The 12,226-nt window shown below is 32.0% G+C and overlaps 1 protein-coding gene across 3 annotated transcripts in view; it reads right to left on the bottom strand.

Annotated features, from left to right (window-relative positions):
- Nucleotides 1–233: 233 nt before the first annotated feature.
- The window catches only part of LOC127850649 (protein phosphatase 1 regulatory subunit 12A-like), a 190,419-nt gene continuing 178,426 nt past the window's right edge, over nt 234–12,226 (bottom strand). For all 3 annotated transcript variants that reach the window (XM_052383821.1, XM_052383828.1, XM_052383837.1), the window contains one exon: nt 234–8,524. The gene's annotated coding sequence lies outside the window, so the exon portion shown is untranslated. The remainder of the gene's footprint in view (nt 8,525–12,226) is intronic.

Here is a 12,226-nt window from a genome sequence, read left to right as displayed (position 1 = left end):
CATTTTCGAACTCATCCAAGATATCATTGAGACCAACCTTCTGACTAAATTTCATGAAGATTGGACAATAAATGTGGCCTCTACAGAGTTAACAAGGCAAATGTCGACGCTGCACAACGCACAACGGACAACGTACGATGGACAAAAGGCGATCACAAAAGCTCACCATGAGCACGTTGTGCTCAGGTGAGCTAAAAACAACTGTACAGAATAACAACCAACATACAACAGCAATAAAGACATTATTTATTAAAGTGTATTTATTTCCTTTTCTAGGGAAGTTTGATGTATACATTTCTATACTTAGAAATAACAATAACAATAACACAATAACACACAAATATGGCTCTAACATAGTGTACACAGGTTTTAATACACGAGTGATAGAATAACATATTTATCAAAGTATTCCTACATTTCAAATGTCTTTTCAAACAAGTTTTTCTAAGTATATGGAAGTACACGACCTGAATGAGACTTTCATATTATAAGCTCAATTGTAGGACTTAACAATTACTGCATTGCTGCCTCAAAGGGAGACAATTTATACACCATATGTTAAAATCTGGACAACCATTTCGATAATTTAACTATAAAAAGTAGGATCAATTAGTTCTTCTTATTAAACTTAAATATATTTATTTAAAAACATATTGATGACAATACAAAATCCCCTGTGAATGGATTCCCCAGTTAAGGGCACATGAGGGTTGGTTGGACAATCATGTTAATTTATTATTACACTAGAAATGTGTCACAGATATGAAGTTTCAGGTTGATACCTCTGTTAGTTTTCAAGATATGCCCTGGAATAATAAATAAAAATAACAAAAGGCAATAGTTATAAAACTATGGAAGCAAGAGTTGAAAGCAATGCACATACCCATAATGAGATCTACTAACCTTTAAAGATTCATGTTGATACTGGTTTTATTTTTCAAGATATGCTCAGGACAAAATTTGTCTTCACAAAAATTGACAATAATTCTAAAAATAGTAGAGCAATAGACGTATCGCCCTATTAAGTGTCAAGTTGATACCTAAACATAGAGGCTCAAGAGTAATGAGTTTAACCCTTTACCACTCAGAAACGCACTTTGATGCATTTGAAGTTCTTCAGAAAATCAAATTAAATTTGAGTCCTTTCTTAATCTATTCAAGTTTGAAAGGCTTAATTTAAAACTCTAAGATACTGATGAGTAGCAAACAGCGTAAAACCTGAACAGACTGCGAGTTACTCGGGAGCTGTTCTGGTTTTATGCTGTTTGCACATAGCCATTTTCATTTTGCTTGTTATGGGGAAAAGGATTAACTCTAAATACTTACAAAGATTCAAGTTGACACATCTTTTAGTTTTCAACTCATGCTAAGGACAGGTTTGGGTACAAAATAACTGACCAAGGGCAATAAGTCTGAAAAGCAGCAAGAAAGAGTTACATTTCTTGTACACTGGACATGTCCTTCATGAAATCTAAGTATGAATTAACTTTAAAATTAAAACCTGTTTTAGGTATTGAGATATGCTATGGAAAGCATAAGTATACAAAATAACAAAGGGCAATTTTTATCAAATAAGAAGAGAAAGAGTTATGGTTCTTGTGCACTGTGCATCGTACCAATGTGATTGACCTTCAAAAGGTTCAAGTAAAACTTCTGTATAATTTTTAGTTGTGAGCGTTAGCAAGTTTTGCAAGTCAGTCTGCTGTTAGCTACGCTAGGAATGATAACTGCAAGTCAGTCTGCTATTAGCTACGCTAGGAACGATAACCACTGCCTGTTTATAATTAACCACTGGTACAATGCAGACAGCCTGTATGTAATCAATAGTGTAAAAGAGCTTGTGCGATTATATTGGCCAGTATAGTGTTTATAATAGCTTGTGCGACCACATTGGCCAGTTTATCATTGAAATCTGTACATATTTGCTGCTTTCAGGAAAACTGGGCTTAATGTTGCATTAAAAGTCTGTCATGTGGGCAAAATTGTTGCTCATTTATTTAAAGACTAGAGCTTTGTCACAGACGTGACGTATACCCCCACATGCCGCATTGACACAGACTATTTTGCATGCTGTCTTCACAAAACAAGTGAATCTAATTTATGGCGTTTTTTAACAATTATTATGCCATTATCATTTAAAGCCATTTTAACCTTTGAACTCTTGAATTTTTTCACATGACACGCCGTCCAATGACTGTGAAAAAAAAATAATGTACACAGTCATTTTAAAATCTCATAATGGATGACATAGTTTTGGCCTGGACAAGATCATTTAAATATTGCCATTTTTGACCTTTGAACTAAAAGTGTGACCTTTTTTGCTCCTTCTCCTACAGTAATACAACTGGTTTAGCATACATAAGACACAAAGAACATGAGTAACACTCAAATAACATGAAACAGCAAGAGTAACCTGATAAAATAATAAACTGGATGTCGGACAGCCATATCACTGTTTTTAAGAGCATTTATCGTATCGGATTTCAGCTGAAACAAGATGTGTTTGTGAAAAACTATGTACCCCCCCCATATATTTGACCTTTGACCTTGACCTTGAAGGATGACCTTGACCTTTCATAATTCTTTCGTAATTATTTCGTGCGACACACCGTCCAATGGTGGAGAACTAAAGAGCAAAATGATTTTAAAATCTCACAATAAATGACAAAGTTATGGCCCGGACAAGCTCACTTATGGCCATTTTTGACCATTGAACTCAAAGTATGACCTTGACCTTGGAGATATCAATGTAATTCTTTCGCGCGACACACCGTCCAATTATGGTGAACAAATGTGCCAAATGATTTCAAAATCTCACAATAAATGACAAAGTTATGGCCCGGACAAGCATTTGACCTTTGAACTCCAAGTGTGACCTTAACCTTGGAGATATCAACGTAATTCTTTTGCGCGCCACACCGTCTAATGATGGTGAACAAATGTACCAAGTCATTTTCAAATCTTACTATAAATGACATAGTTATGGTCTGGACAAACTTTCGGTCAAAACGCACTAAGTGACCCCCTGACCTAGTTTTTGATCCCGCATGACCCATATTCAAATGTGACCTATACATTATCTAGATACAACTTATGACCAAGTTTCATGAAGATCAGATGAAATTTCGGGACAGACAGACAGACCAACAAAGTGTCTCCTACATAGCCCCCATTTAAGACACACTCTTTACAAATTTGAATGGGTTGTGTTCATTTCAAACTTGCGATATAAAAAGCTATAACATAATTTTGAAAACTGAGATTATGCAATAGCGAACAACTTCTGTGCCTCAGCGCTTTGATTTTTAGATATGCAGTTCAACTATGCATACAAAAATGTATATTACATAACAACAAAAGACAACAAAACTAATTAAAGAATAAATTAAAGGCAGGTGCTTTAACCAAACTATACTTTTTGGTGGTAAAACAAATTGTTAGAGCAAAGCAAAAAAAAATATATCATAAAGTAATACATTTAACAATATCATCTTCTAAACTGTACATGATTCATAATGAAAGAAAAACACATTCTGACTAAAATACAGAAAAAAACATTTATTGCAGAACATTCTTCTAAAATTGAAACATCCAACAATTGCAACAATAATATTGAAAAACAAAACAAAGACATATTATTAAACAGATATCTTGCAAATGATAAAGTTAAATTACTTATTATATTGTCAAAACATTTTCTAACTTACCTGTTATAACTAGATTTTGTAAAGGGTCTGGCAATATTTCTTGCTCCAGACTACACCTCTCTAAATTGCAATATTCACCAATATCTTTATTGCATATTTTAAGCTCAGACAAAAAATGTCGATGCATTTGTGATTGCAAAATAACAAAAACCTATAAAATACATATTTTACATGTATTTTATAGGTCTTTGAAAAAAAAATCAAACGTGTGACAATAATACAACGAATATTAACCCTTTGCCACTTAGATATGTATTTTCACCCATTTGTACACCCTCAGAATGTTATATTTAATTTAAGACCTTTCTTACTAGATTTTTTTGAAGGTTTCATCTCCAAGCCTTAAATACTAATGAGCAGCAAACAGCATAAAACCTGAACAGACTGCGAGTTACTCATAGGCTGTTCTGGTTTTATGTTGTTTGAACATTGCTTCTCAGTGGGAAAGAGTTAAGATAGTTGATTCCTTTATCACTGCAATAATAAAAAGTCCACATGAGTAAAAACTGTATTACACAAAATGGACTTCTACGAGGAATGTTGGCTATGTAAAAACTAACTAGATATATACATTCAATAATGTTCAATATAAACAATACATACTTATGCAAAGTCTAATAATAATTTGAAAGAACTATTTAAACTTTACATATCTATACAAGCAAACTTATTTCTTTTATCTTATCAAATACTGTATCATTGAATGTTTCATATTGAAGGGGCATATCAATGGTTTATAGGGTAAATTATTTTCGGATTTATATTAACTTTTGAATGTTTTTAATTGTTGCTTCACACATATCATTTTTATCAACGATTATTCAATATTAAATATAAATTGTTATTAAAAGTAAAGTTGACCCAAGGAACAGATTATATTCAGTATATTACACATTTTATGCACTTATTGTTAGAGATCATAAAACTATATTTTAAATTAAAGAAACAACATTGCTGTCAACAAACATGCTTTATATACTCATTATTCATCGCATTTTTTTCCTCTTTTTGACAGAAAATAACCCAAGTATATAACCATTGCAAACAAGCAAATTTGTTGAATTGATATCCCCCGCCAAAAGACTTCTGGACACAAATATTTCTGGATGGATGGAAAACGCCAACATCATCCTCTTATCCATTTATATACTCATACCAAGTTTCAATGAAATCCGTCAAAGCACTTCCAAAATATGGCTCTGGACACACAAAAAAAGCATTTTTCAAGATACAAAGGGCCATAACTCCGTTATTATCCAATGGTGTACAATGCCATTTGGCGTGCATCATCCTCTTATCCATATATACTCATACCAAGTTTCAATGAAATCTGCTAAAGCACTTCCAAGATATGGCTCCGGACACAAAAAAGCATTTTTCAAGATACAAAGGGTCATAACTCCGTTATTAACAGATGGTGTACAATGCCATTTGGCGTGCATCATCCTTCTATTCATATATATACTCATACCAAGTTTCAATGAAATCCGCCAAAGCACTTCCAAGCTATGGATCCGGACACAAAAGTTCCGCACAGAAGCAAGGATGGAAGGACGGACAGACGGAAGGACGGACAACGCCAAAACAATATCCCTCCGCCTATGGCGGAGGATAATTAGCACATAGTAAAATAATAATTATACAGACTCAGTAAATGCCTTAATCTATCTTTAAACATTGACATAAAAAAAAATTAATCACACAAACACATTTTTCTATACAGAGTATAACAGATGTCTGTACATTTTTACTACATTTAAAATGAAATCTCACAATGATGTATAGCAAAAATATAAATGACAGAACATTGGGAATAAAGGACATGATATGCAGAGAACTATGTAGAAAACATAGGCATTTGTAAGTAAATATATGACATAATAAATGTATTCATAATTACGGAGACCATGATGTAACAAAATAAAATCTTATATTTTTTATATTAATATTTCATGTTTTGATTCAATAATGCATTCTTTAATATATTTTGTAATTGCACAGACACTTGTGTCTTTCTGTTCATTGCTTCACTATACATGCCAAATGTATGGATATCAGCAGGCCAGTCCGGCTTTAGGGATGCTTGTTCTGCTGTCCCAACATAACCAAATTTGTCCCTACGATTGTCAAAAACAATGCTTGTTCTTTGTTAAGTTTGCTATAACATTTGCAATGCCAGCTCTGTTTTGCAAATTTACAAAAACAGCGCTAAAAATCTATTGATTATGTTATGCTGACACACTAAAGTGTTTAACCGAGGTCCCAAATTTCTACCTATAGCCATTGTTCTTATTAGATTATTTCTGAAAAACACCCACTGTACATGTGTATTTGTGTAATGACCTCACATTATTATTGTCCCATAACTATACATTCAAAGCTTTAAATTGCCAGTGTAATTGATTTGGTGTCCGTCTAGCGACTAGGAGGTCACTTGTTCGATCACCACTGTGGGAGCGTTCTTTGAGAAGAAGAGAACCTATGTTCTGGGGGCATAAAAAGAAACATATTCCATAACTCACTTAACTGTATACTTCCAAAAAAGAGTGAATGTTTGTCTTTATACAATTTTTAAACATGCCTATTGTCCATATAGAACAAATTTTACTTTAACAAATGGTAATGGTTGACATTTCTCTTGCATTTTCGACCAAAAAAAAATGTTTTTTGGTGTCCAAACCTGGGTCAAATGTCACAATTTTTTTAATTTTTTTAGTCTCGATTTGGGCCAGAAAAATTATGGGTTGTATCACTTTATCAGTGAGCAAATGCTTTATAAAAGAATGTAAAGTGATATACATGTAGATAGATAATTTTGTTCATATTGTCTAATTTGTTCAGAAAATTTGTGGTAATTTGTTAACATATAGATTCTTTGAATATTTTTACAAGCAAAAGACCAGTTTGTACTTAAACTACAGATGAGTAAAATATTTTTGATCAAATTGTCTTGCATTTGAAGAATTCAATTATTAAAGATAAACAAACTATCTAAAGCACCAATTGTTAATGTATTATCCAAACATGACTGCTTGTTGTCAACAAAGAACACAATTGGTAATGTATATATATGAGCCATGCTCTGTGAAAAGGGGGTTTAATGCATGTGTGTAAAGCATCGTCCCAAATTGGCCTGTGCAGACGGCACAGGCTAATCAGGGACGACACTTTCTGCTTTTATGATATTTTTCGCTTAAAGATATTTTTGGCTTAAAGAAAATCTCTTCTAAGCAAAAATCAAGTTTAGACGGAAAGTGTCGTTACCTGATTAGCCTGTGCGGACTGCATAGGCTAATCTGTGACGACACTTTACTAACATGCATTAAACCCCCTTTTCACAGAGCACGGTTAATTTAGTAACGCCGGGAAATAAAAAAAACAGAATTCCTGATCATGAGTACAGTACAGTAAAATATCAGCATACAAGACAGTAATAATTTAATACTTTAATTAAAAGTGATTTGTCAATAAACATGATTCAATTATAATTCAAAGGTTTTATTTACTAATTAACTACTTATTTCAACAACTTTTTAAGTATATAACATCAACAATAACAATCAATACATTAGACTAATTTCTGCAAAATGATTTTTATGATAAATCTTATCTCATATCTGAAGTAAACAGTTTTGATTATCTGCATTATTTATTCTTTATTTTCTAGTTCATGATATAAAATATTATATCTTAACTGTAAAATTGCATCATATACAATATTATATCTTAACTGATAAACTAAATGTTATCATAGATAAACCTTTTTTTGTCCATGAACTGCATATATGAACAATATATTTTCTGCATTAAAAGTTATTCAGAAAAGTTTTACATTCAAATACAATGTATAATTAAAAAATGAAAGAAATTAACAAAGCTTTTTAAGTGGAACATTAAGAGAAGCATTATTCTAAGCAAAGTCTATTATATAGTTTATATTAAGACTGTTTCACATAATAATCATAGACAAATATGTTTATGTGAAGGTCTTATAATTAAATGTGCATATTTGTATACCACAATGCCTCTGTGTTATACACAATCATATATTCATACGGACACAGTGAACCTTCAATATTGGGAAAATTTAATATACAATTAATTTCATTATGCGCATATAATTTTTATAAGAATGTATAATTCTTGAACACACAAAATCCATGATTTGTAAGAATATCTGGAGAGTAGTATGGCAAAATAAAGGAAATTAAAACATAAATGGCAGATATTGCATGTATTGAACATAAACAAACATGCAGAATGAAGAAACAACATTTTCTTAATCACAATCAAGTCTTCAACTTTCCTCTAGCATCGAATCATATTTTTTTTTTAAATAATTCTTTTTTCATTGAAGCTTATATTTATTTTTTGAAAAGAATGTGAGTTAGAAATTGATATGAATTAAAGTAACTATTTATTGAAAACAATCATTTTGTGGCTATATATATTAATTAATATACATACAAGATGAAGTAAGCTTAATTCTAGAATATCTTACATATAACAGATTCAACATAAGCTATAAGGCTATTTTACGAATAAACTATTATAAGTACTATACTGAAAAATCGAACGTTTTAGCTAATATCCCAGCGATATATCGAAACATTCCAACTTCTTAGCTTCACAATCCTCGAATTGCATCCATAAGACAGTGAGACTTGCAGACTTCCAGAATGTTCTCCGCATGCAGATTATCGATTCTCCGTCATATATGTCAGTAGACATCGCTGCATAATTCCGTCTCCAGATTTAGACTTCCAAGATGGCCGTCTTTTCACGCATATGCGAAACATTGTAACAATTGGAAATCTCTGAAATAAATGTAAAAAACCTTTGGTTAGTATTTTAATGTCTTAAATTACTAATTTAATTGAACACTTAAGTACATAAATATGAAACACTTTTTCATTCTAAGTTATTAATAAGAAAAATCAACAATCATAGTTGAAGTCAAGATGCGTAGATATTAAATTAAGACGGTGTAAATCCGATTTTTCTTATAGCTGAATATCTGAGTGGCAAACAATTTTGTATTGACTGATAAAAAAGGATTTGGATGTATCATTTTTTTATATTAATATTTCTAATAATATAATTTAAAAATAAATTAGAACTTTTTTGTACTATGCTAGTCTCTATGGTTTCCCACTTCTTTTTATTTGTTGTTTACAAGAAGTTATACCATGCAGGTGTTCTTACATATCTACACCTATGGAAATCATCAAGTATTGTGTTCAAGTTTAAGACTGACATCAATATTGAACTACAATATTTTTGCTACAGAAACAATTGTTACCGGAATAAAATCTGAAGTCATGATTTCCTTAAAATAAACTCCCATTTTGGTTTGTAGAAAAACATGGGTCATACAGTTATACCATGATATTATATAAATAATATTTTTTTAACAGACTTCACTCATTAACATTTAAAAAAAGTTTTTAAATTCCATATTTTTCTGAAAATATTAATGAAACTATACGACAGAACCCAAATAAGTTAAAGTCTGAGTACATGTGCAAATAATGATACTATGGCACACTGATTATTTTGTAATATTTTTTTGTCTACCCTCCATGAATTTACTTACTTTCCAAGAAAACCATTACTCCAAATGTGATAAGTATATTCCAAAATTATATTAATAACAATTTATGACTTTAGATGTTAAAGTTACATCTATTTGAAATCCTGACTTTCATGATGCCCTCTATTTTCCATAATGAAGCAAATAAACCCATGATTTTCAAAGGTACTAATTACTATAAACTAAACGTAAGCAGCATATACATCGGAATTGTATGATGAATATCACAAGATACTTGACAAATAATTATTTATATTTTCAAACTTGAAATACCTTCATACAAATTACACTTGCAGCATCGGCAGATTCATGTGAAACTCTGCAATTGTTTCTTGGACAATACACTTGAATAAAATTATCATTCCAATAAAACCATATATCTACAGATAATAAAATCTAAATATGTTTCATTCATTTATAAAAAAACATAGAAATATGCTTTTAAGACTGTTAGATATACGCAAAAACATAAACAAACACTGCGCAGTGTTTTATTCGATATTTTTTATGCATATTGTGAACGCTCAAACATTAATACACACACTATCAAAGGATGTCTGTAGTCATTTATTTTATTGTACAGTGATTCAATAAACGCTCCCAAAACAACAATAAGGACTTTTAAATTGAAAGGATTGCACTTTTAATTATTAACATATTTTTGTCAAAGACGCCATTTTGCAATATGGGCGTGTAATGATGGGCGTTTCAAAGGGCAGGTCAGTATATCGCTGGGGCGTGTAATTCCATGAGTGCATATTTAATGAAATATGCAACGTGCACCGCATTATTGCGAATGCATCGTTGAATCAAACAAATGCACTTCATTACAAGTTAAGGATAGTTTATGCACTTGAATGCAAATTTGAAAAATAGTCCGTATAAACACAAAATTCAAAAGAGCGAGATAACTTTGTTTGCAGACATACTGGCCAATGAGATTGGTTGTTACAAATCGCATTAAGCTGTGTTTAAGCTGTATAGTCAATGCATTTTGTTACGAAAGATTGTCACATAGAGTACAATTCATTCAGAATTATGTTACATTAATGTCTATTAAATAGAAATTAAATACATCATAATGTTAAACATGCATTACTCTTTCAAAAACAGACTGGAAACATACAAGTGCAAAATGGATTATCATTCTGTTGTTTAAATTTAAAAAAGAACAGTATGACCTTAGCTATTTTTAACAGTTCTAGGTCAAACATAAATTGATTCATGTATCGGAAAATTATTAATCTTTTTAACGATTGCACCAGGAAAACTTTCATAATGACTAATGATAACCTGCAAGACATGTGCAACAAAATTAATGTTCATAAAAGATCATAAATCAAAGCATAAACGATAATACATACTAATAACAGGTTGCATAAGTTTTCAAAGTCACATGGTCTCCTATTTTTAGAACCTAGGTGCAACCCATTAGTTGCGCAATGAACTTTAGAGTGGAGCGTAACCTGATACCAACCTATTTGTCCATTTGTGTAACCGCATTGCCATTAAGCGTTAAGGCACATACTTGATCATATACGTGTCAAAGCATTCATGATATGGGGGCAAGTAACTTGGCAACCCCAATCATAACTCCGCCCTGTGTACAAATTATCAAGGCGCACAAATGTCGACCATATTGAGTGTATTTTCGTTATCGACTTTTCTGTGCGTGCTCAAAGTCATAGAACAAGATGGTCATTTTAGAAACAACATAACAAATCATTCATGGCGCAATTATTATGTCATTTTAAGCAAGGGATTTACTTTTGCTGTAACAAGACACAACCAAATTTTTTTATCCCCAGATCTAAAGGAGAAATTAAACAGAAATAATATACAACAAGGCTTATAATTATATATGATAAAACCTGCATATGCATAACCGAATTCTGTCATTTGCAAAATGCAACGCCCAAACAAGCTTGCCCCAATCTTTAACAGCTTGATAGACACAACTGCTAACCTGTAAACTCTTATCGCGAACAAAAGACCGATTTCCTATAATCAAATTAAGTTGCTTCATTAGCGTTGTGCACAATACGCAAGGTTGCATTATAGACTGCAAATTAGTTGTAACAAATGTGAGCACCCTGCTATTCAAAGTCTAGACCTGTATGCCCTTTATCGTGACAAGAAAATGAACTTCAATAAATGTGTCTTATCTTTGAACATTTCATCTCTTCTTAGTTTAAAGGGGTATTTCAAAGACAATTCAAGACCATGTTACCCTCGTATAATGATCTTTTACCCTGGTTTGCACTTCAAAAGCTTCAAGCCTTTGAGGACTTCTGTCAATAGTATTGAGCCCCATTCTGAGAAAATCTGGACTAAATTCATGTGCGTAAAGTGTTGTGCCAGATAAGCCGGTGCAGTCTGTACAGGCTAATCAGGAATGACACGTTCTGCTTTTATGGATTATTTTTGTTTAAAGTAAGTCTCTTTTTAATGAAAAGCCAATTTAGGTGGAAAGTTTTTGTCCCTTATTAGTCTGTGAAAACAGCACAGGCTAATCTGGGACGACACTTTACGCACATGCAAATAGTACAGTTTTCTAACAACAAAGCTCAATAGATAATCGTTTCATATTTCAGTTTATTATATACATAGAAATAATCTGACTTAAATAATGGGGTATTTCTGTTACAAAATACAAGCTCAAGAACAGAAATTCCATATTGCACACTGTGAACCACTTAGATAGGTATTTTGATGCGTTTGTAATCCCATATAAAGTTAAATTTAGTGAAAGAGCTTTCCTACTAGACTAAAGTTTTAAAGGCTTCCTTTCCAACCGGTAGATGCTGATGAGCAACGAACAGCATATAACCTGAACAGGCAGCGAGTCACTTGCAGGCTGTTCTGGTTTTATGCTGGTTGCACATAGCCATTTTCACTTTTCCTCTGAGCAGCAAAGGGTTAATGT

Source organism: Dreissena polymorpha, chromosome 1, assembly GCF_020536995.1.
Source record: "Dreissena polymorpha isolate Duluth1 chromosome 1, UMN_Dpol_1.0, whole genome shotgun sequence".
Taxonomy (NCBI): Eukaryota; Metazoa; Mollusca; class Bivalvia; order Myida; family Dreissenidae; genus Dreissena; species Dreissena polymorpha.
The sequence above is the reverse complement of the archived record's forward strand: the minus strand, read 5'-3'. Positions and strand labels throughout refer to the sequence as shown.